This window comes from Muscardinus avellanarius, assembly GCF_963383645.1.
Source record: "Muscardinus avellanarius genome assembly, chromosome: 4".
Classification (NCBI taxonomy): domain Eukaryota; kingdom Metazoa; phylum Chordata; class Mammalia; order Rodentia; family Gliridae; genus Muscardinus; species Muscardinus avellanarius.
In genome coordinates this window covers 92,094,358-92,118,544 of record NC_137789.1, presented here as the reverse complement: position 1 = coordinate 92,118,544, position 24,187 = coordinate 92,094,358, and the positions used below count along the sequence as shown (strand labels likewise).

Below are 24,187 nucleotides of genomic sequence, written 5' to 3'. Positions count from 1 at the left end.
TTTCTCCTCCGTTATCTGGAGTCCCTCTGGTCTCCTCAATGCTCCCTAGTTTGGGCATATTAGAGAAAACATATGTATCTTCTCTTTCTGTGCTTGGCTGATCTCACTTAACATAATGTTCTCCAGGTCTTTCCATCTTCTTGTGAATGACATGATTTTGTTCTTCTTTGTAGGTGAGTAGAATTCCATTGTGAGTATTTCCCATAATTTTGCAATCCATTCATCTAAAATACCTAGGAATAAACCTAACCAAAGATGTAAAAGACCTCTAAAATGAAAACTATAAAACACTAGCCAGGCGTGGTGGCGCACGCTTGTAATCCCCGTGCTTGGGAGAATGGAGACAGGAGGATCACACAGGTTTGAAGCCAGCCTCACTGGCTTAAGAGACCCTATTTCCAAATAAAATATAAAATAGGTCAGGGAGTGTAGCCTGGAGGTAGAAGGGTTCTATCCCCAGTACCACCAAAAAAAGAAAAAACAAAAAAACTATAAAACACTAAAGAAAGAAATTGAAGAAGACCTTGGAAGATGGAAAGAGCTCCCTTTCTCATGGATAGGCAGAATAAATATCATCAAAATGGCCATTCTGCCAAAAGTGATCTATAGATTCAATGCAATTTCTATTAATATACCAACAACATTCTTCATAAACCTTGAAAAATCAGTCATGAATTTTATATGGAGAAAGAAAAGACCAGAATAGTCAAAGCAATCCTCAGCAATAAAAACCAGGCAAGAGACATCACAATCCTGGATTATAAATTATACTATAGAGTAACAGTAGTAAAAACAGCATGGTATTGGCACAACAACAGACAGACTGACCAGTGGAATAGAAGATACAGAAACAAACCCACACACCTATGTAAACTCATCTTTGACAAAGGGGCCAAACTTGTATGCTGAAGAAAAGACAGCCTTTTCAACAAATGGTGCTAGGAAAACTGGCTATCCATGTATAGAAAGATGGAACTAAATCCTTACCTCTCACCATGCACAGGAATCAACTCGAGATGGATCAAAGACTTAGAAATTAGACCAGAGGTCAGGTGTGGTGGCACACGCTTGTAATCCCCACACTTGGGAGGTGGAGACAGGAGGATTGCGCAGGTTCAAAGCCAGCCTTAAGAGACCCTGTTTCCAAATAAAAAATATAAAAATAGGTCTGGGAGTGTAGCCCAAAGGTAGAAGGGTTTCCAGTAACCCCAGTACCACAAAAAAAAGAAGAAAAAAAAATTAGACTAGAGACTGTGAAGTTATTAGAAGAGGGCATAGGCTCAACACTCCAACATATAGGCACAGGCAATAACTTTCTCAACAAGACCTCCAAAGCACAGGAAATTAAAGCAAGAATTAATAAGTGGGATGGCATCAATCTAAAAAGTTTCTTCTCATCATAGGAAACCATCAATAACCTAAAGAGGAAGCCTACAGAATGGAGAAGATCTTTACCAGCCACCACTCTGATAGGAGGCTAATACCCAGAATATACAAAGAGCTCAAAAGACTCTACATTAGCAAAACAAACAACCCAATCAAGAAATGGGCAACTGAAATGAATAGACACTTCAGAAAATAAGAGATACAAATGGCCAATAGGTACATGAAAAGATGTTCAACATCATTAGCCATCAGGGAGATGCAAATCAAAACTACACTGAGATTCTGTCTAACCCCAGTCAGAGTGGCAAGCATAATGAAATCAAATAACAACAAATGCTGGCAAGGATGTGGGGAAAGAGGAACTCTCTTACACTGTTGGTAGGAGTGCAAACTAGTTTAGCCACAATGGAGATCAGTGTGGAGATTCCTTAGAAAACTGAGAATAGAACCACTATATGATCTGGCTATACCACCTCTGGGTATCTTTCCAAATGGGCTGAAATCAGAGAACTACAATAACATATGCATACCCATGTTCATAGCAGCACAATTTGTAATAGCCAAAATATGGAACCAATCTAGGTCTCCATCAACAGATGAATGGATTAAGGATCTTTTTAAATCCTACTGAACTTCTCTTCAGCCAGCCACCTCCAAATCCCCAGTACCCCAAGATTCTAAGGCAGAACTGTTTTGTGATTAGAAAGAACTGCAAAAGGGTCAGGAATCATTGACAAAACGTTATTCAAATAAGTGACCAGAATAAGAGTTTTGTTTTTTTGTTTTTTGGGTTTTTTTTTTTTTTTTTTTTTTTTGGTGGTACCGGGGGTGGAACCCAGAGGCTTTCTACCTCCAGGCTATGCCCTCAGCCCTATTTTATATTTTATTTGGAAACAGGGTCTCACTAAGTTGCTGAGAGCCTCACTAAGTAGCTGAGGCTGGCTTCGAACCTGTGCGATCCTCTTGTCTCAGCCTCCCAAGTACTGAAATTACAAGTGTGGGCCACCAACCTGGCTAGGAGTTTCTGATAGTACAATGAACACAAATCCATTACCCTGGAGTTCAGCAGGGTCCATCAATGCTTCAACTGCCTACCTTTCTTCAGACAAAGGGTGCCTAGCAAGGACTGGAATTCAAATCCTGATTCCTGAAGAGCTAGATGGACTCACTGAACTGAGTGTCACCATCCTCCTATGGAAAAGGCACTAATGGCTCCTGGCCCAAAGGTGGGTACTCTCAGATCAAATGGTCTGAATGCCAAACTTGACAGTCTACTGGAATGTGAATGGCCAGCAGCTGCCAGGCCCTGTTGTGTTCACCGCCCAACATGCAAGTCTGCTGCTTTTTCATGTTCTCTTATCTCAGAAAGCAGAATTCTAAATGAATAGTATCATCTACATGACTTTATTGGGGGGGAGTGGTAAGCATAGTTTATTAAGCTTCTCTTATGGTTTTTAATTTTTAAATATTTTATTGATGCATTGTAGTCATACATCTTAATGGGGTACAAGATGGTGGAGGCATACATGCACACATCACCCAATTAGTCCTTACCCAATTCCCACCCCATTCCCCCCTCCTCCCTCCTTCTCATGTTTGGCTTAGTGATTGACTTTGATATGTCTGTGAATGTATATCATGTACATTAAGGAATTTCCCTCTTCCCCTGTCCCATCCCCTCAGTTAATTTGCCTTATTTACTCATTTACAGTATCTCCTTCTTCATCTAGAGTTCCTCCTCTGACCCATTTTCTCTCTAGCTTCCACATATTAAGGAGAGCATCTGATCTCTTTTTTTGTGTGTGACTGACTCACTTAGCATAATGTTCTCCAGTTCCATCCAGTTCCCTGTAAATGATGTAACTGTTTTTCTTTATGGCTGAACAAAATTCCATTGTGTACATATCCTGTAGTTTTGTAATCCATTCATCTGTTGATGAACATCTTGGCTGGTTCCATAGTTTGGCAATTGTGAATTGTGTAGCTGTGAACATAGATACATAAGTTTGGTAGTTTGGTTTCTATTCTTTTGGGTAGATACTCAGAAGTGTTATTGCTGGATCATATGGTAAGTTTGTTCCCATTCTTATGATGATCCTCCATACTGTTTTCCAAAGTGGTTGCACTAATTTGCAATTCCATCAACAATGTATTAGAGTTCTCACTTCTCCACATCCTCGCCAGAATTTGTTGTTGTTTTTGTTCTGAAAATTGCCATTCTAGTTGGAGTTAGGTGAAATCTCAGGGTAATTTTGATTTGCATCTCTCTGATTGCTAATGATGTTGCTAATGTTGTTTTTTCATGCATTTATTGGCCATTTTAATTCCTTCTGTTATGAAGTATTTGTTTAGTTCACTTGCCCATTTTTTGATTGGATGATTTGTTTTCTTAGTGCTGAGTTTCTTGAGTTCTCTGTATATTCTAGATATTAGTCCTCTATCAGAGGAGTGGGTGGCAAAAATCTCCCATTCTGTCTGCTCTCTATTGAGGTTCTTGATATAGTTTCCTTTGCTGTACAGAAGATCTTCAACTTAATGCAATCCCACATATTGATTCATCTTTTAGTTTCTTGTGCCTTTGAGGTCTTGTTGAAAAAGTTTTTACCTGTGCCTATGTGTTGCAGTGTTGTACCTATGTCCTCTTCAAGGATCCTCAAGGCCACTAGTCTAATTTAACCAAGAAGATAAAATACATCTACAAAGAAAATGATAAAACATGGAAAAAAGAAATTGAAAAAGACCTTAGAAAATGAAAATATCTTCCATGTTCATGGATAGGCAGAATAAATATCATCAAAATGGCCATACTTGTGATCATACTTGTAGATCACAAAAGTGTTCTCCAAGATTCCACACAATACCCATTAAATCACCATGGTCATTCTTTACAGATAGAAAATCAGTCCTTAAATTCATTTAGAACAACAACAACAAAAAAAAAAACAGAATAACCAAAGTAGTTCTCAGCAACAAAAACCATGCAGGAGGAATTGCAATACCTGACTTTAAAGTATGCTACAATCCATAGTTATCAAAACAGCATGGCACTGGCACAAAAACAGATATATAGACCAATGGAGCAGAATAGAAGACTCAGAAACAAATCCACACACTTATAGCCAGTTGATTTTTGACAAAGAGACCAAAATATACTCTGGAAAAAAGATAGCCTGATCAACAAATGGTGTTGGCAAAACTGGTTAACGATATGCAGAAAAATGGAAATAAACCTCACTTTCTCACACTGCACAAGAGTCAATGCAAAATGGATCAAAGACTTGGAAATTAGATCAGAGATCTGCATGACTTTAGATCCTTGTGAATATCCAAAATTCTCTACAGTAACACAACCTTTTTGTGAAAAGCATTTGAACCAGGTAAATTAACATAGCCAAGAACTTGGGAGAAATTCACCGAAGGTTGTTATGAGCTTGTGAGCTCTAAGTGGGCAAGCAATACAACACAAGCATGTCTCCTCTGCCTAGTAATTCTACAATTGCAGTTCCACTCTCAAGGAAGTGCTCCAAAATATGGAACATTTATAGGCATTGCATGAACACATACATTACATTGTTACAATGGCAAAAAATGGCAGCAAACTAAATAACCCATAGTATGGGTTAAAATACATTTTATTTTATTTTTTATAATTTTTAAAAATTTTTATTGGTGCATTGTAATCATACACCTTAATAGCGTACAAGACTGTAGAGGCATACATACACACACTTTAAACCATTTTTTCAAATAATAGGATGTTTGTTGGGCAGAATAGTATTCAGTCTTCAAAAATGAGTACTAAAAAGACAATGAAGCAATATGGCAAAATGTATATGATCTCGTGTTATGAAAAGGCAGGACACAAAGTGGACATGTGGTTCTTATTTTAACCACACAGTATTATGCATGTGTCAGGGTAGAAGGCAACCCATTTATATTTTTCCATTTGGTTTTTGAACTTTCTATGATTATCTTCCACAGTACTTTTTCAATTTAAATTTGTTTTAAAAATTCATAAGTTAAACTAATTAAAAACTGGAAAACAGGGGGAAAAAACCCTGAGAGGAAACATATAGCCTGCAAGGTTTTACAGACCCCTCCTTCCTGCTTTTGAAGCCGCCCCTGCGGTGACCTTTGTGAGATGGCAGCAGAGGATGAAATAGGGTTGCTCTCCTGCCCACCCATCTTCTCTCCCACCATTCCCTGGCATGGGGCCACCTGCCCTTCACTGTCTGTCACTCATGCCTGGTCAGGCTTGACCCTGAGGTCACTCGCCGCTGCCATCTCCCAGGTATCTGTCTCACTCCTGATGCGGCGACAACCACAGACTCTTGTCTCTCTGGGGCTTGGAGCCCCTCGTGCAGCCTTTTATAAAGTCCTGCTGGCTTCCACCCATTAGCCTTCCAAAGAACCATTTGAGAAGTAACCCATGAGCCACCTAGAGATGAGGCAAGGAAGAGAGGTTTACAAAAGAGGAGGGTCCATCTCGTAACTGCCCAGCCTAGCCTCTTCCCTGGCTCAGCTCAGAGTTTGCAACCCTTAAGTCTCCCTCCTCTAAGAGATGCAACCTGGAAATTAATAACTTTGCATTGGAAACATTCCAACTCAAATAACTGTTGCTGATACCTTGTAGATTGGGATTTTAGAACCAGGGAGCCCTGTCTTTTTTTTGAAAATAAGAGAAAGACAAAATAACAGAGTGGGTCTTGGTTTGTTGATATTGGTATGTATCTTAACTCCTCAGTAACAACAATCAAATCACAAGATAATAAGACTTTCCCCAGCCCCCACTGTTTACTCCCATTACCCAGGAAAGGAGGTTCTGTTTAGGACTCCTGTTGCGCATGGTAGAGTCTCAGAAACCCTCTAGGACTATAAATGACTACAAAAGCAGTTTAAATTGACAGTCTTAATTTATTCTTGGTGTGTACCCTTTCCCCCTTCCTCCCTCACTATTCCCTTGAACAAAACCTAATACAGTAAACCCATTTAGTTTACAGAACAGCAAAGCACAAATCCAGAAAGGAACTTTCTCAGGACGCAGAGCTACAGCAGAGCCGGGACCCACCGATGGGGGCCGCTAGTCTTTCTGTGGCACGATGCCGGTTCCCATCACTGGCACTCATTAAGCAGAAAAGTTATGACCTTCTTAATGCCTTGCAGGAGAGAGTGCAAGGTGGCCCCATATGGCCAACATGAGACCAAGACTCTACCACGAACCCTAACAAAGAATACCGCAGGTCAGCAGGTGGTCAACAGGAGCCTTTGGAGGTAAGAGGGTGGGCAGTATGGACTGTGCCAATTCTTGAAGCAGGTCGTCGTCCAATGTTAATTTTTTGAAACACATCATTTGAGATGGATGGGTTGGGCTCACTGGCTTCAAATGGACAGACAAAAGATATGAGTAAGAAATAATACCGCAGTCATTTAGTACAATAGTATGATCACTATTTAAGTCTTTTTTAAAAAATATAAATATGGCAATTCTGCAAATAGGTATTATATACATTGGCAACACTACAAGAAAGCTAAAAGGTAGTTATTGTTGAATTGAAAAAGTCCCAGAATCCCACTAAGAAAATAATGTGAGACAATAATGCATATTTCAGGTACATACTATAACTGACTTAAATTATTATGGATGTACTTCATACTTAATTACCTTTCTAAAAAATGTCGGGTGTTTTGTCATAAACTCTGTGGAGTCCCCTGTACCTCTACTAAATACTGCTCTGAAATGCAAGCCGTTTGCTAATGTTTTTATTTGAATAACTTATTACCCAATATAGCAAGCATCAACACATTTTATAGAACCAGAACTTGACTCTGAAATTCCTCCTACCCTAGTGCCAGTCACTGTTGGGAGCATTTAGTTATAAATTGTCTTTCAATAAAAGTAAAAGCTCCCAAAACAACAAAATGAAAAGACACAGCAGCTTAAATCAAGGGAAGTCAATTTCCACATGCCGATCCTAAATATTTCATGGCCCTATTTTATTCTGACATTTGTAGATGACTAAAGTGTTACAAAGGAAATAAAATGCTGATTAAAGAGTTCACTGTCATAAAGGTTACTGAATTGTAAATGGCCCTTTCCATCTTCCTGTTAATAGGTACCCAGCTGTAAACATCATGAAGGATGTGGCGGGAGGGCGGCTTCCCTCCTTTAGGAGCTGTATATACATTAATCACCGAATCACCAAGCCATGCTTAATTGCAAGCTGTAGATCACACAAATCCATGGTAAGTAGAAGGAAACTCATTATTGCTGCTTCATAACTACTGGGCACTTCTCATTTTAACCTCCTCACACCTGGGACACTTTGGTGCTTTGCAACAGGAATGCAGAAAAGGTATCACACCGCTAATTACAGCCACACTGGCACCTCCGTCTCGGCTGCCTGGAGGAGAAAACAGAGCCCCTTCAGATCCGTGGGTACGCAGGCCCCCGAGGCTCCTGCCTCGAGCTGCTAAGTGAGTTTTTATGTGATACTTCTCCCTGCCCATCCCTCACCCCCATCTCTCCTCCCCTTCTTCCCTTCCTAGGAAAAGCATGTTGAAACCCATTACTCCTTGAGAGTTTACAGAACTGTTTAAATGATAAAGAAAAAAAATTGCAGTATATTTTGCTTTGACAAAATTATTGATTTAAATCCCATACAATAGCACAATACTATTTAAAGGTCAGTCCAAGAAAAATGAGTTTACACCCGAACAGAGTGGAGCTTATCTGTCATGAAAGTGTAATGATGTGTTTATTCCCTCACTAGGGTGTATATATTTTTCAGGAAGATATAACAGTCTACTTGCAGGTGAAATCTGCTCTTAAATGGGAATTTCAGGAGATATTTACATTTCAGATGGCGAGGCTGAGATCTTGTCTCCCTGAGACCCATTTCTGTGCTTAACAGTCAGATGGGTATTTATTTTCATCGCCTCAAAATTATTCTTCTCACTCTCAGGTCAAAAAATGAGATACACCCATGAAAACTATAACCACAACTCATAGAGAAACCTCTTAGGAAGGCAGGGGCTGCAAACAGAACACCAAGGTCCCTGTCACTGCCTCGCTCACGGTCTGCATTCACTCAGGCTTCAAAAACATGGCGCAAAAAATGTTGAGGATTTATAATCTCATTATAGAAACAAAAACACATGGCATTAAAGAAACAGAAAAATAGTCCAAGTTTGTTATTTACAAAAATATGTCATTAATGAATCTTCAGCTTTTCCCTTTTGTGTACGTTTTCCTTTTCCAAAGGCCAGGGTTATACAAGCTCCCAGGACTGCCCCGCCCGCCCAGTTGCCTCTTTTGATGCTCAGATCTGGGCCTCAGTAGAACAGGATGAAGGGCAAGAAGGGATGAGACCTGATGCCCCACATCCAGGTCACGGCCCAAAGTTTGACCCAATGCCTCTCTGCCAAGCTCAGTTTGCCAAGGCCTACTGGTGTCAGGTACTGTGCTGGGTTGTGAGGATACAAAATATCACAGTAGCTTCTCTCTTGAAAGCTGTCATTTATTCATATGCTAGGTGTTGACTGAACATCCATCACGGGCCCAGTACTGTGTAGTGGCGCCCAGAAAGGATTGTTTTACAGGGTAGACAGGCAGTGAACGTGGAATGACACGTGATAGGACAATCACAGGAGTGGGTGTTTAGGATGCGGTGGGAGCGTGTCGCAAGGAAAGCCACAACGCAGCACTCCACAGAGCCTCCAACTCCCTTCCCAGGACCACCTCGGGTCCAGCCAACAGCCACACCTAACGCAGGAGGATTCGACTGCACGCCCTGTTCCTCGCCACCTGTCCAGGGCTGAAGAGGAGGGGAGTCAGCCCCACATCTGACCACTCGACTCGATGACCTAATGGCACATTTATATAACATAAATGGCACAACGGAGAGGTCACAGACCTTCTGCAAATCAAGCACGCCTGAGCCATGGCTAGGCTCTACCATCAGCCGTGCTTCCCTGGGCCTACTGCTCAGTGCAGGAGTCTCCATTTCTTCATCATCCACCCACCCATCCATCCACCACTCCAACTGCCCACAAATGCATACTAGATGACTACCATGTCCCAGGAGTTTGCATACTTACCCATTTCATCTTACAATAACCTCTTCGAGCAAGTTCACTAACTATGTTTGCTCAGGCACTCCAACAAATATTAATTTATTTATATACTATATGCTTATTTTTGGTGGTACTGGGGTTCCTAGAAGCCCTTCTATCACTGGGCTACACTCCCAGACACCTATCTTTTATATTTTTTTTTGGAAACAGGGTCTCTTAAGCCAGCAAGGCTGGCTTCGAACCTGCATGATCCTGTCTCTGCCTCCCAAGCGCGGGGATTATAAGCTTGCGCCACCACGCCTGACTATTATATGCTTTTAATACCATACCAATGTATTCATAATATACATATAACATAGTTGAGCAAGGTGGCACACACCTGTAATCCCAGGACTTGGGAGGCTGAGACAGGAGAATCACGGGTTTGAGGCCAGCCTCAGCAACTTATTAAGGCCCTATTTCAAAATAAAGAAATAAAAGGGCTATATATATAGTTGATAGGTAGAATGCCCCTGGATTCAGTTGCCAATACAGACAAAAAGTAATAAAAAATACACAGCATAAATATTTTAAAGAGAAAAAATAATCATCATTTTATAAGTCATTTATTTTATTTTATTTTATTTTTATGGTACTGGGGATATAAACTAGGGGCTGTCTACCTTTGGGCTACACTCCTAGACCTATTTTATATTTTATTTGGAAACAGAGTCTCACTAAGTTGCTGAGAGCCTCACTAAGTAGCTGAGGCTGGCTTCGAACCTGTGTGATCCTCCTGTCTCAGCCTCCTAAGTACTGGGATTACAAGCATGCACCACAATGCCTGGCTAGTAATTTTATTTATTAATGAAGCCAAAATTCTTTCTGCTCACCACATACTAGAGATATTATATTTTACATAATATATTGATAATATTTTCATCAGAGAGACATATAATAATGCCTCATTATTTTAAAATATAGCTTAACCATGTGTTAAAAACAATGTAAACCGGGCATGGTAGCACATGCTGTAATCCCAGCATTCAGGAGAATAAGACAGGAGGATCGCTCGTGGACAGCCTCAACTACTTAGTGAGACCCTTTGTAATTCAGTGAAACCCGGTTTGAAAATAAAGAATAAAAAATAGGGTGCTTGGGAGGTGGAGACAAGAGGATCACGCAGGTTCAAAGCCAGCCTCGCTGGCTTAAAAGACTCTGTTTCCAAATAAAAATATAAAAAATAGGTGTCTGAGAGTGTAGCCCGGAAGTAGAAGGGTTTCCAGGAACCCCAGTACCACCAAAATAAAATAAATAAATATGGCGGGGCGGGGGGGGGGGAGCTTGGAGGTTAAATGCCCCTGGGTTCTATCCCCAGACCTGCAAAAAAAAAAAAAAAAAGCAGTGTAAAAGTTTAGTTCTAATTTTAGCACTTGGTTTTGATAAGTGAATAATCACTTTAGAAAAGTTACTTGTATGTATAAGTTTCCTTTGGATGCTGTAACAAATCACCACAATCTTAGTAGTATTAAAAAATTATTCTCCAGCCAGGCACGGTGGCGCACACTTGTAATCCCAGCATTTGGGAGGCTGAGACTGGAGGATCACAGTTTGCGGACAGCCTCAGCTACTTAGTGAGGCCCTCTGCAACTCAGTGAGACCCTGTTTCAAAATAAAGAATAAAAAATTGGGCAGGGGGTGTAGCTCAGAGGTCAAATGCCCCTGGGGTCCATCCCCAGACCCGCAAATAAATAAATAAATAAATAAATAAATAAATAAATAAATAAATAAAAATAAAAAATATTCTCCTACCATTCTGGAGGCTAGAACTCTGAAATCAGTACCACTGGGCTGAAATCAAGGTGTTTCCCCCAAAGGCTTTAGGGGAAAAGCTGCTCCTTACCTCTTGCATCATCTGGTGGCTACCACATTTTTTGGCTTATGGCCACAGTACTCCAACCTCTGCCTCCACTGCCTTTTCTTCTTTTGTCTGTGCTGATTCTCCCTTTTCTCTTATAAAGAGCCTTGCACTTGCACTTTGGGCACACCAGGACAATATTTACATCTCAAAATCCTTAACCATTTCTACAGAGACCCTTTTCTAGGATGTGTCACCTTCAAGGGGTCATCATTCAGTACCACGATACAAATGGGAGAAGCTGATCAACAGTTGAGCGCATGAAATCACAACATTCTTTTTCAATCACATTAACCAATCACACTCAGATTGCTGTTTCAATCCAATAGGTCACATTTCTTGATGTCAACCAAAACATGTGGCAATTTTATTTTTTTTAACATGTGAACTCAAAACCCACTAAACAGATTTTTAAATGATTTTTAAATAAGAAAATTCTTTTTTTAACTTTAAAGTACACAGAGCTGAGTGTTTTTACAGATGACACCCTGCTTAGTTTTCAGCACTGAGCTCACATGATGATGGAAATCTTTCCAAACATCTATTTTCAAAATGCTCCCTTCATCGCCTGAGCATCTGTCAGAAAGCATCTTCTCAAATGCATTTGGAGACAACCATTTTGGTTAGGATTTCTACTACCAGATGGCATTAGAAACTGGCAAATTAAGAGAATTGAGTCTCTTGACTCCTGGGCCATCCTAGTGGCTACTTGTAGTTGAGGACCATCCTACTTGTAAGGCAGTAAGATGGCAGCCATAAGGAAGATGGAAAGTCACTGAATCAATCAATGCTAGGCTCCAGCTCATTATGGAAAGTGGGAAGTAAGTACTAGGGTCCAAGCAGTCTCTGAAGATGATAACACAGGAAAAAGCAAAATTGTTCATCTTTGTCAACTGCCATCTTTGAGGAAAGTGGAAATAGAGTAGTAGCCACACTAGTCAAACTTGGTGTTCACCATGGCAAGGCAATAACAATGAACTAGGCAAAATACATGGAAAATACTGCAAAGTCTGCACACAGGCCAGCATCATCCAGGTGATCCTGAAGCGGGCCAGAATGGACAGGTGCAAAGGAAGCCATGCAAAACATTTCTTTAAGAAAACTTGCCAGAGGAGGGTAGGGGAAGAGAGGAGAAAGGAAGGAGAGAAGGGAAGAAAGGAAGGATGGAGGGAGTGTGTCATTTATAATACAACAAACAAAAATCCTCAAATTGTTTCTCATGACATAATCAGGGAACTTCTACTGAAACCAAAGATTTCTGTAGCTAATCCTCAACTCATAAGCAGACTTTAAAAAATTTCACTGTTTGAGGATTTAAAAAGTAAAATAAAATTAACCATAGTGCTAACATCCTATAGACAAAAAAGTATAATAAAATTTGCAAATGACAAAGAAAAAATAAGAAAGAAAGAAAGAGAGAGAGAAAGAAAGAAAGAAAGAAAGAAAGAAAGAAAGAAAGAAAGAAAGAAAGAAAAAGAAAGGAAGAAAGGAAGGAAGGAAGGAAGGAAAGAAAGAGGTGTCAAACTACCATTCAAAGAGAATTCCCAGGAGGCCCTTGGAATGGCCCCACTATCTGTGGCGAATATCAGGCATCAGCATGAAGCAGGGGTGACAGGTCAGACTAAATATTAAGCATACAAATGATCCACTTCATTTGTAGATTATAAGGATTCAAAATGGAATTCTACCACCGTCTTCCTGTAGACCCCACTGTTCCACAACTCTCACTCTAAGGCTAACTGCCTCTGAGTTAAGGGTGAGGGAAAGGAAGCCGAGGGAGGGTGTAGAGTTGCCTAAAGCAGCACACACACTGGCTTGGAAACCCGCAGCCTGCACATATGGATCACACTGCGCTGCTCTGTGCCTCTCCCTCCTAAGGCACCACGCAGAGGGCAGCCCAGCAGAGGGGCCCAGCACCAGCGCTGGGGCCACGCTGCCTGGATGGGGCCTTGGTTCCATCACTTCCCAGCTCTGAGACTTTATACAAATTAGACTCAATCGTTTTGTCATTTTCAAAATGAAGATAAGAAGAATACTTAGGAAGGATGAAATGAACGAATTCACATACAGCACTTAAGATGGCAACCAGCCTGTGGTAAGCCAAAGTAAGAGCGGATACCTGCCACGCCATAACACCTACATGGAAAGGCTGTTCTAGGAAACAAATTAAAAATATACATGTGCACATTTAAATATACAAATAAGCATGTGTTGTACAGAGAGACTCGCATGTATGTTCCTGGCATACAATGAACAACAAGTGAAGACAAGCTTTTCTTGGACTTTTGTTGTTAACAAACTGAAAAGTGAGGGTCACAGGAAAGTCATGGAGCTGATAAAGGTCCAGCAGTACTATCTCTGATGCCACACAGGCAGAGTACCCTCTGCCTTGTCTCTCACAGACACCAGCCACTTAAGAAACAGATGACAAAGGGCCAGACTTTGGGTTGTAACACATCCCAACTAACAGATGTTTCTGTCCATAATTCCAACCAATTATAACACAACTAATGCTGGCTGGAAGGTCCACCCTGATTTGTAGGGAAAGTGTTTGGAAAGAAGAACCCCTTGTTTGTTAATAATACATTTCACAAGGTTTTATATGACTGTATCTAAACCTGGAGTTTATTCACCTATCCCAATGCCTGAAACTGAAACTTGAACTAGTTTAAAAAAAAAAAAGAAAAGAAAGGAAACCAGTAAAAATGTGACCCAAATGGTCTTCTCACCCTACTGACACAGACAAAACAGAACACCCAAGCCCCTATTACCCTCACTCCCTGAAGGCAGGGCAGGTGCGCACTCAGTAAATACATCAACACACCTTTCATCCAGAAGAATTGCCGCTCTCACCTCCTCTTGCAAGACCTGCTAAACCCACCACTGCCTAGTCAGCACCCTGCATAACTAGGTCACACTCGCAGAATTCCTACATGTGTTCAGATTCTGTACTTGAAAGAAAAATGAAGTGGATCTGCAGAGAAATAACATGACAGTGGCCCAGGAGTCTGGAAGGGGGAAGAGAAAAGATTAAATGAACCCAGAGTAGCTGACAGAGTGAGATGTGTCAAGGGGAGACTGGGGTCAGTGGAGGGGAAGTGAGGATGTGTGCAACCAAAACTCAGGAACTTAAAAGGAAATAAACATAAGACATGTGGGACTTCGGGGATTACAGGGAAAGTGCAGAGAGAAGAAGCCACGCTGGATCAGGCTAAGAAGCTGGGTACACATCCCCATTGTGCTCTCCTGCAGTGGTGCCATGACCTTGGAGAGGGACCATATCTGGATCTCTATTTCCTCATCTGAAGAAGTGAGAGGGTGGAATCTGTTCAGTGTTTCAGAACTTCTCATTTGTCCCAGGACTCTTCAGTTGTCACCAATCAGAATACTGTTAAAGCTAATAACACTGCTTTTATGTTCCAAGAAGGTTTTTAATAGTCATATTTTGCAAACAGCCAATCAGTAGTCACTAGAGCTGTTTACTAGTTTTCTCCTCTTTGAGCTACAGGGTAAGAATGCAGCCTTGTGATTAATTTTGTCCATGAGCTGTGGCCCATTTAATCGCCAAGGCAAAGCCCTTCAGAACTCTTGCGTCCCTTAAGTTGCATCCAGCAATGCTGGATGATACTGACTGCTCTGCCATCTTGAGTTCCTATGTGACTAAAATGATCCCAGTCCCTCTGCCAAGTCACAATGGACAGAAAGCGTGAGTGAGATACACATTTGTGTTGTTTAACCCCTTTTAAGATATGGGGGTTATTTGTTACTCCAGCATAACTAAGCCAAACCTAACTGACAATCAGTACTAGAGATTCTCAAATTAATATTATTATTGTCATAATTATTTATTTAACCTAAATAATTATTTAAACTACTACAATGACTGCCTGTAACAAATGACCTTATATTTTCATGACTCTTTATTTCCCATGGTAGGGGAGGTACTATTTACCTAGAGCTAGTCACTCATTCTTCAAGGCATAAGTCCTTTACTTCACCAACTTTTCAAAGACTCTCCTACAAAAATTAATGACCATCTCCAGCAAAAATGGAGAAAAGGGAAAAGGGGTACATCCCATTTAAAACACAACTTCTCAACACAGAGACTCTTCAGAGGGAAATAAAATCAGGTCATAAAGGAAGATGAAAAAATATTTGAGACAACAAACTACTAGCTGTAGGTAACAAAACATTAGAGGCAGGGCAGAGAGATTTTATCCACAGAAAGCAAGTGAAGGTGAGACTCATCACCTCCTACCTAAACTCCAATGAGAACAGCTAAAGTTGTCTCCGGTCAGTTAGCAAAGATTAGAAGAGGGAGGGAGGAAAAGGTACAGCTGTGAAAGATGAGTGTATGAGGCCTTGTCATAAAGGAAGGAGATGGAAGAACAAAGGAATACAGGCTTAAAGATTAAATTCTTTAGAAAGCTCTAGGGCCACAGAAATGCACAAGCATACAAATGCATGAGATTTAAGAAGCAAAAAGGAGCTAAAGAATTTATTTTAAACATGTAATTGTTAAAAGGCATAAATAAGAGAAAGAAAGGGGTAAAGCAAAGTAGCTATATTTTAATCAACTGATAAGATAATTTGTTATCTCAGGCTTTGGGCGAAATAGTGTTAAGAAAAGAACTGTGATAGATATAACACAGAAAATATTTATGAGATTTTTTTTTAAACCCAGAGTCAAATTCCTAAAGGGTTTTCCTGTGTGTGTGTGTGTGTGTGAACTTCATTTATTTATTTATTTATTTATTTATTTCGGTGGTACTGGGGATGGAACCCAGGGGCCTTCTACCTCCAGGTTACACTCCCAGACCTATTTTATATTTTATTTGGAAACAGGGTCTCTTAAGCCAGCTGAGGCTGGCTTCAAACCTGCGCAATCCTCCTGTCTCAGCTTCCCAAGCACGGGGATTACAAGCGTGCACCACCACGCCCGGCTGAGGGTTTTCCTTTTTGTTTTTGTATTTGTTTGGGGGGGGGGGGCTTAAACAAGGCAAGACACATTCTCTGTCTTGCTGTTTGACCACGGATCCACTGTTTGACAGAGAAATGGTCAGTGTGACCTCAACTCTCACCTGCTAGATAGTCATCCTGGGGTGCCAGATGTACAGGCCTGACCTACAGCAGGCAAATAGTGTGGCAAACCTGCCCCCATATGCGGACAGCATGGCTCTCCCTGACGGAAGGATGTGCTGATGAATTAGCAGTCAGACAGTGACTGTCATTGGTAATAACTTCTTATTATGTCAAGGAATTTACATGCAGATCAATGTGAGCAATGTGCACTTGCTTATCCGCACCATAAATCACTATCGATTGGCACACCAATTCCTCAACATAATTAGGAGCTATAGACAGAGTTGCAATATTATCTTAAATACTGTGTCACTACCCTTCGTCCACAGCTGGTGTTCCAGAAAGCCCCCATACTGCTGCCTTTCCCATCCGTGACACTGCCGCTGTTGTTTGGGGGAGAAAGTTGGGGGAGATAAGTGAATAAAATGTCCCTGTGTGCAAAGCCTACCTGAGAGAGTCCCCATACCTTATTAGAGATTTAAAAATGGGAATTCCTCCATACCCATATTGAATTCCTCAGTGCAAATGCAAAAGTTGGCAACATGCTGCTCTTAATCTGATTTATGCACCAATTTATTTTATACATTAGGCACACTGTATGCAGGCTGACTGATGCATAAAAATTTCATGCAAAAAAGGACTCGCTCCCATACAACTGCCTTTCAGTTATTATTACCTCTTGTGGTTCGCATCCTACGGTGCACAGGACAAATGACTCCATACACCAAATGCATTTGCCCACTATACAAACATTTTGATCTGTTTCTATTTCCCCTCGGCTCCAACTCCAGAGAGCTAAAAGCGCCGGGTCTTAACTTTCTCAAATCCTTTAATGCTACAAAACACCCATTTATGCAGAGAACATCTCTCCATGTTCACTGCTTAACTGTGTATTATAAACACGCAAAGGTGCACACGGAGCCAAGCAAACAGAGACAGGGGTGCACATACACTACCTACCCTTGGTTAATTTTTTTTTTGCTATTGTTAAGCATTTTTTCTCTATATATTATAAGCACCATGTGCTTTGCATTAGTTTTCTAATTACCTTCCCAACAATATGTTCCCCAGAATCCTATTTAACAGCAAAAATTCAAACAAATAAAAAAGCATTTGAGGGTTGAGTTTTTTGTTTTGTTTTGTTTTTAGTTAGGGAAAAACCAGCTAGAAAAAGCATCCTTCTGTATTTTCCTTTTATTAGAGGTCTCCTTTCATCCAAGAAATATGGGGTCTGAAATAAATTGTACCATCCTGCTTTTTTTTATTCAAATCCTTGCCAGAGCTAGGCAGTATGCTAATGAAAACAGGTTGATAAATGACTCCCTGATATTTTCCAGACATTTTTCTCTCAGAAGTGCTCTAAACTGATGTAGCTCAAAGAGAATAAGGCGCATTAAGTCATTATATCAATTTTTGTTACCCAGATACTTCAGTCCCAGTTAAGCGCTGACAGCCAATATAAAACAAGGCAAGGGCATCATACGACTCCATCGATCAAATCTTGTCGTAGATAGATTGCCTATTACACAAATAGAACTAGCGGATTCAGTTTGTAGTTTTATGCTCTCCAATTAAAGGATAACAGGGTACTTTCCCATAAATCTGCTAATTGCAACTGAATTAATTTAACAAATTTCTTCAAGCACAGAGAAAAAAGTGATTGGGTAAGCTAATGTAAACTAGCACAGGTTGTCACAAAGAGGTTCCCATAACATCCTTTTGCTCTACCTTGATTGGGCAAGGTGTCACAAGTATTTAGCTACAGTGTGGTTCTCTGGCAACAGACAGCTGACAGGCATAAAACATTGCACAAATAGGAGATAATTTATTTGTGGTAGTTTTTCCTTTCCCTCGCTCCCCACTGCCCCCACGTGAAGGATGAAATCACTCCCTCTTTGCATCTAATTAATGTTTCCCTCCAAGCGAAGCTGTTTTTCCAAGTCAGAATTATAGCTGCCAAAGTACTCTATTACAGAAAGGAGTCCCTTCGCATGGTTCAGCCAATGGGAGCAACGGGCAAGAGTGAGAACGGGGGCCTGTGGCAAATGACCCATGGATGTGGCTCTGTGCTCAAGAACAGTGCCAGGTGGATGCCACACAGGGCCCCCACTCTCACAAGATCAAATGCACAGGTAACTGTAGCCCAAGTGCTAGAAATCAAAGCAGGCAACCTCAATCTATCACATAACTACCCTGAGCTGATCAGTATATGCTGTGTACCTGAGTCAAAATACCACACTGTACTCCATAAATACATACAATTAATACATGCTAATACCCCAAATAATACTATTGTTCACAGAACCCCTCACTGTTGCATTCGGCACCCTGAAGGTGATGCTGTGACACTGGCATCTGAAGTATCATCTGGGACACTCCTCTCTAATGCTCCCACATGGCTCAGCCATGGCAGCCTCGGGCAGCTAAAGGCAGGGGACCTGTCGGCAAGCAGAGGAGGAAGCAGGTCTTCCAGGTTTGGTGGGATGGGCCAGATTCTACACACCCCATCCCACTGCGCCCAGATTTCTAGGTTGGATGTTTGAAATGGGAGCTTGCAAATTATGGTTGCTGCGTCCAGACTGAGCAGGTACCACCTCTTGCTGAAAAGAAACAAATCTGTCCCCTGGGCAAGGTGGAAGAGGCAATGGAGTCCATGGACACCGGAGCTAGATTAAAGCTATAGAACCAGGACAAACATCCTGAAGTCCAGTATCTCAGCACCACTCTCTCCCTGTGTGGCTACAACTTAAAACGTCCATGCGCAAGTTGATTCCTTTTAACTAGGAAGGGAAAACTCTGGTTAGACCTTCTTTCCCAAACCACGTTTCTAATAATTCTGTGTATGGGCACGTGTTCCTTCCTGCTCACAGAATGAAGCTCTGCAGTGTCACCCCAATTTGGCAGTAAATGGTGTGAGGACAAGAGCCACGTGCCTTCCATGCCGTGGGCCCAGAGCAGTGAGAGCGGAACGAGGTAGGGAGGGGCGCTGCCAAGGGGAGCCTGAGTGTGGGCTGGGCTGGGAGGGCAGCATGGGCTAGCAGTCTCTACACTATGCTCGCCTCTCACCCGCACCTAACCAGAAGGAAAGGCAAAATAAAGGCACACATAAAACAGCACAAGACCAAGCGAGAGATTTCTGAGTAAGAGATACATGTGTATAAACACTGCATCCAAGCCAGGAGATCTGAGTCACAGCCCCAGCTTTGCCACAAACTAGTTGTGTAATGTTAAGATCACACCTATGGAGGTTTCATCTGTCCTAAAAGGAGGAGATCGGCCAGGCATAGTGGCACACTCCTGTGATCTCAGCAACTCAGGAGGCTGAGACAGGAGATCACAAGTTGGGGACATAGCACAATGGTAGAATGCCCACAGGTTCAATTTCCAGTCCTGGAGTGGGGCGGAATGAGGGGAGGAGGAGGAGGAGGAGGAGGAGGAGGAGGAGGAGGAGGAGGAGGAGGAGGAGGGGAGGAGGAGGAGGGGAGGAGGAGGGAAAGGAAAGAAGGAAAAAGAAAGAGAAGAGGGGGAGGAATGAAGAGAAAAGGGAGAGGGAAAAAAAAAGGGAAGAGGAAGGAGAGGAAGAAAGGGGGAAGGAGAGCAATGATGACTTCGATCTCAGAATCAGCTGTAATGAAGGCTGGAATATCTAGCTAGTTTTTAAACTGCAGCAGCATATGGAATCCATTTCTCTGAAGTTGCTTCCAGAACTTTTTAAAACAGAACACAGAAAAGAAAAGCTCAGAGCCCACTATAGATAGTAAGGGGTAAGTATTGTTTTCTGACACTTTATATACATGTATATTTTATTGGTTCATTATAGTCTCACATCATAATAGGACACTTCCTATTCAGTTATGTAAATATCTGTGTGCTTGAATAATGGAAAATACATTCCTTAATTCCAAAGTAAAAAGAAAAAATATCTTTAAACCACCACCGAGTCAGTCCAACCAGGGATGAATGTGAATATTCTGTCTCACCTCACTGCCGCAGGGAGCTGCCCCAGGGGCTAGGGACAGGCCGGCTGCAGCTGGGAAAGTACAGTACAGAGCCTTCCCTCCCAAGTGCCACTCACTGGTCACTTCTGATGAAAAGGACAGACCCGGAAACCCTTGCTGTGGGGAGATTCACCTGTCTGTTTTCAGATCATGAACTGACTTATTCCAGAAAGACCCCACAGGTGTACCAGGCACCCCAGAAACTTGCACAACTTCAGCAAAAGGGCCCCTGAATGGTCAGGACGGGCAAAGGTTGTTTCCTCCATCAATTGCAGAACAAATACTTCAGAGATCCACTTGTGATCCACACACAGGTACATTCAATGGCAGGGACTGTTTCCCTACTGAGGACTAAGAATGGGCAGCTGAGAGAAGGACCATGTCAGCCTGGAAGACCCTGCCAGCCCTCTCTCAGGACTCCACCGAGATGAAGCAGAAGCCACAAACAGCCCCCAAACACCTTCACAGAGAGCCAGTTGTGCTGAGCCTACTGCCCAACAATCATTTTTACTGTGCCTTGTTATGAGTTATGAGCTGATCTGATCATTGGAAGAAAATCTAAAATTAAGAAGTGATTTCAGCCGGGCGTGGTGGCGCACGCTTGTAATCCCCGCGCTTGGGAGGCGGAGACAGGAGGATCGCGCAGGTTCGAAGCCAGCCGTACTGGCGTAAGAGACCCTGTTTCAAAAATATAAAATAGGTCTGGGAGTGTAGCCCGGAGGAAGGAGGGCTTCCAGGAACCCCAGTACCACCAAAAAAAAAAAAAGAAGTGATTTCATATTATAAACATGGAGATTGAATCTACGCTTCTGGAAGGAAATTACTTCTTTAGCTCAAAGATGTTCCTATTATTTGGATGCCTTCTACATGAAGATGGCTTAAGGAATTCAGCGTATGGGAGATGTGGAAAATGTAGCACTAAGAAAGCAGAAAACAATAGAAGAGCTATTAATGAGGCAAGAAAATATATAGATGTCTAGAAACTTTCCAGCCAGCCAGCCAACAGGTGTTTATTGAACACCTACTGTGCACCAGGCACTAGACATCAGAATGCAGGATAGACAGAGAAGGTCCAGGCCCGTGGCTTATAGTCTGGCTGAGGAGAGAGTTGTTAAAATGCATCTTCTAAATAAGTGGGCACCTTAGAAGGAAATAACAAGGGGTTCTACTTAGTTTGGAGTTTAGGGAAGGCCTCCCTAAGAAAGCACCACATTAAGCTGAGACCTAGAAGATAAACAGGCGAAGGCCAGAATGCAAAGAGGACAAGCAGTGAGCCTGAGCAGAGTCCTCCCCTGCCTCTCTGCCTTTCCACTCACATGGCCACCTCTCCGCCAGCAGGCCTCCATACTATCACTCGCAGGTGCTGTAATCACAGTGCCTCCCCTGTGCTCCTTGACTAAGTCATCCCCTTGGTATGGCATCCCCTCTGCTCTATATCACTTGTACACAAAGAATGTTTTGACGTTATTCAGATCCAAGTCCCAGCTCAGCCACTATATACCCAGGTGAACTTGAACAACTATCTTCATCTCTCCATGCCACAAAGTCCTCATCTGAAAAGCAGAGATGATAACAAGCCCTCCATGTGTTGGGTATAAAAATTGAATAATGTTGTCTACCATTGTTGTGTTGTTTTTCTTCTTTTGATTTCTATTTACTTGCTACTTTGTGTTTTATATTGCACATACACTACAGCTAAAGCTCCAAATGGCCTTTTTCTAGCAAAGCCATCTTGACTTCCTCTAGTCAATACACCCAGTGCAAACACACTGTACCTGCTTCTAGCACAGCCTTTATGACATAATGCTGAAGTTGTTTATATATCTCTTTGTTCTCTGAACCCTAATCCCTCAAAATCAGAGGCCACATCTGATGTGTCTTGCTTCCCTAGCATGTGGATATCAACGAGCTCTCGATGCACCCATTAGAAGGTGGAGAGATGAACTGACAATGGGTGGCGTAGGCAGGTGACACCAGGTGCCTGGAAAGCTCACTGCGGCCTCTTCCTTCCTGGGGGAGGTTTCCCTCCAAATACTCCAGCAAATGTGTGGCCAGCCCCCAGCCACATGTTGTCCTCTGGCCTGCTAACATGCCAAGGTCCAGGTTTGCCACTAACTGAAGGGCACCTTGAAGAGTAAGCCCGTCTCACATAAGGCAGGGGAGCCCTCTAGACTTTAACGTCCTCCAGGAAAACAGACATCTCTCTCCTGAGACATTTCTAACCATAGCAAGGCTTACTTGTCTCAAGCCTCAGAGCTAAAACGCCTGAAAGCATCTTTCTATTTATTGGTATCGTTATGTGTATAGTAACAATCTCAGAAGCAGGGCTCGACTGTACCAGCTTGAAGCCTGCCAAAATCAGTATTTGTATCCTCTGAACTCAAAAAGACTATAAAATTAAATCTAAGTGACTCACTTAACTACCAGAAGGAGAAAAGATCCAATTTGAAAACTGAAAAGAAAAAAAGAAATAATTGCTACTGTTTGGTGGGAGTTTATTATGTAAATAAGCAGAGGGCATGTTAGGAAATACAGACATTTGCACAGTAATGAGGAACGAATTGGGAGAAAGTGGAAAATGTTTTCTCTCTGGTGGATCAGAGATAGCGTCTCATCTGGCTCTTTAGCTACATTCAGCAACCTTACCGAGCTGGGAAGCGAGAAGCCACTGGGCCCAAACCCTGACCTGCACTTTCCTGGCAGGTGTGGCGGTCCACTGTCACCTATGTCATTCTCTTTGGCAATTCTTGCCCTTGCATCTCAACATGGCAGGTTCTAAAGCCTTCAGAAAATGCTCTCTTTCAAATTAAGGAGAAATTTACAATGTCACAAGAAAGTTGAAAGCAAAGTTGGACCAGCTGACGAAGAGTAGATGGATAGCAGACTGTAATGGAGCCCTCAAGAAGCTGCTACATCCTCACACTAGTTCATGGGAAGATGTTGAATCTGGTGCCCACAGAGGACCCCAGGCCACTGCTTTTCTTATTTGTAAAAGACTTGGGAACGCCGGGCGTGGTGGCGCACGCTTGTAATCCCTGCGCTTGGGAGGCAGAGAGAGGAGGATCGTGCAGGTTCGAAGCCAGCCTTGCTGGCTTAAGAGACCCTGTTTCCAAATAAAAAATATAAAATAGGTCTGGGAATGTAGCCTGGATGTAGAAGGGTTTCCAGGAGCCCCAGTACCACCAAAAAAAGACTTAGGAATATTTAGCTAAGAATTTTATTACCTATTAGCCATTTCCCATAGTAAAATCTAAATTTAAAGGCAGGGCTCCCTCTAAAATGACCACAAGATAAAAAATTTATTTATTATGATGATAGTTCATGGAGAAAGACGAGAACAGAGGTGCAAGACCTACCCCTGCTCAGTATGTGTCTCAAAACCTTGACATGAAAGTGAGCCTTGGACATAACCTGGTCCACAGATTCTGCTAGTCTTAAAGGTTTCTCAAGGAGATCCCATGGCCCTTCTTGTGAACCTACTTTATAATTTCTCTACCTGGATAATGCATTTTGGGGAGGGAAGAAAATATTGATAATCCCTCAAACTGCAGTCTAATTATTTGAGGTACAAGCAGAGCTTTACTTAACTAAGCGAGGATTGGGCACTCACAGGGAAAGAGAGAGTGTGGGCTGTCTTGAGAGTGAGAAGCCTAATTTAGTTTTAAACTTATCTTTACCCAACAATACACTTCATCCAGTTGGAATGGGGGAGATTATTTCTGGGTCACAGCAACATCAGAACTAATTTCCA

At 42.0% G+C, this 24,187-nt stretch overlaps 1 protein-coding gene across 1 annotated transcript in view; it reads right to left on the bottom strand.

Annotated features, from left to right (window-relative positions):
• The window catches only part of LRMDA (leucine rich melanocyte differentiation associated), a gene marked incomplete at both ends in the record, with an annotated part of 1,107,765 nt that overhangs the window by 821,601 nt on the left and 261,977 nt on the right, over positions 1-24,187 (bottom strand). The gene's annotated exons all lie outside the window — the stretch shown is intronic.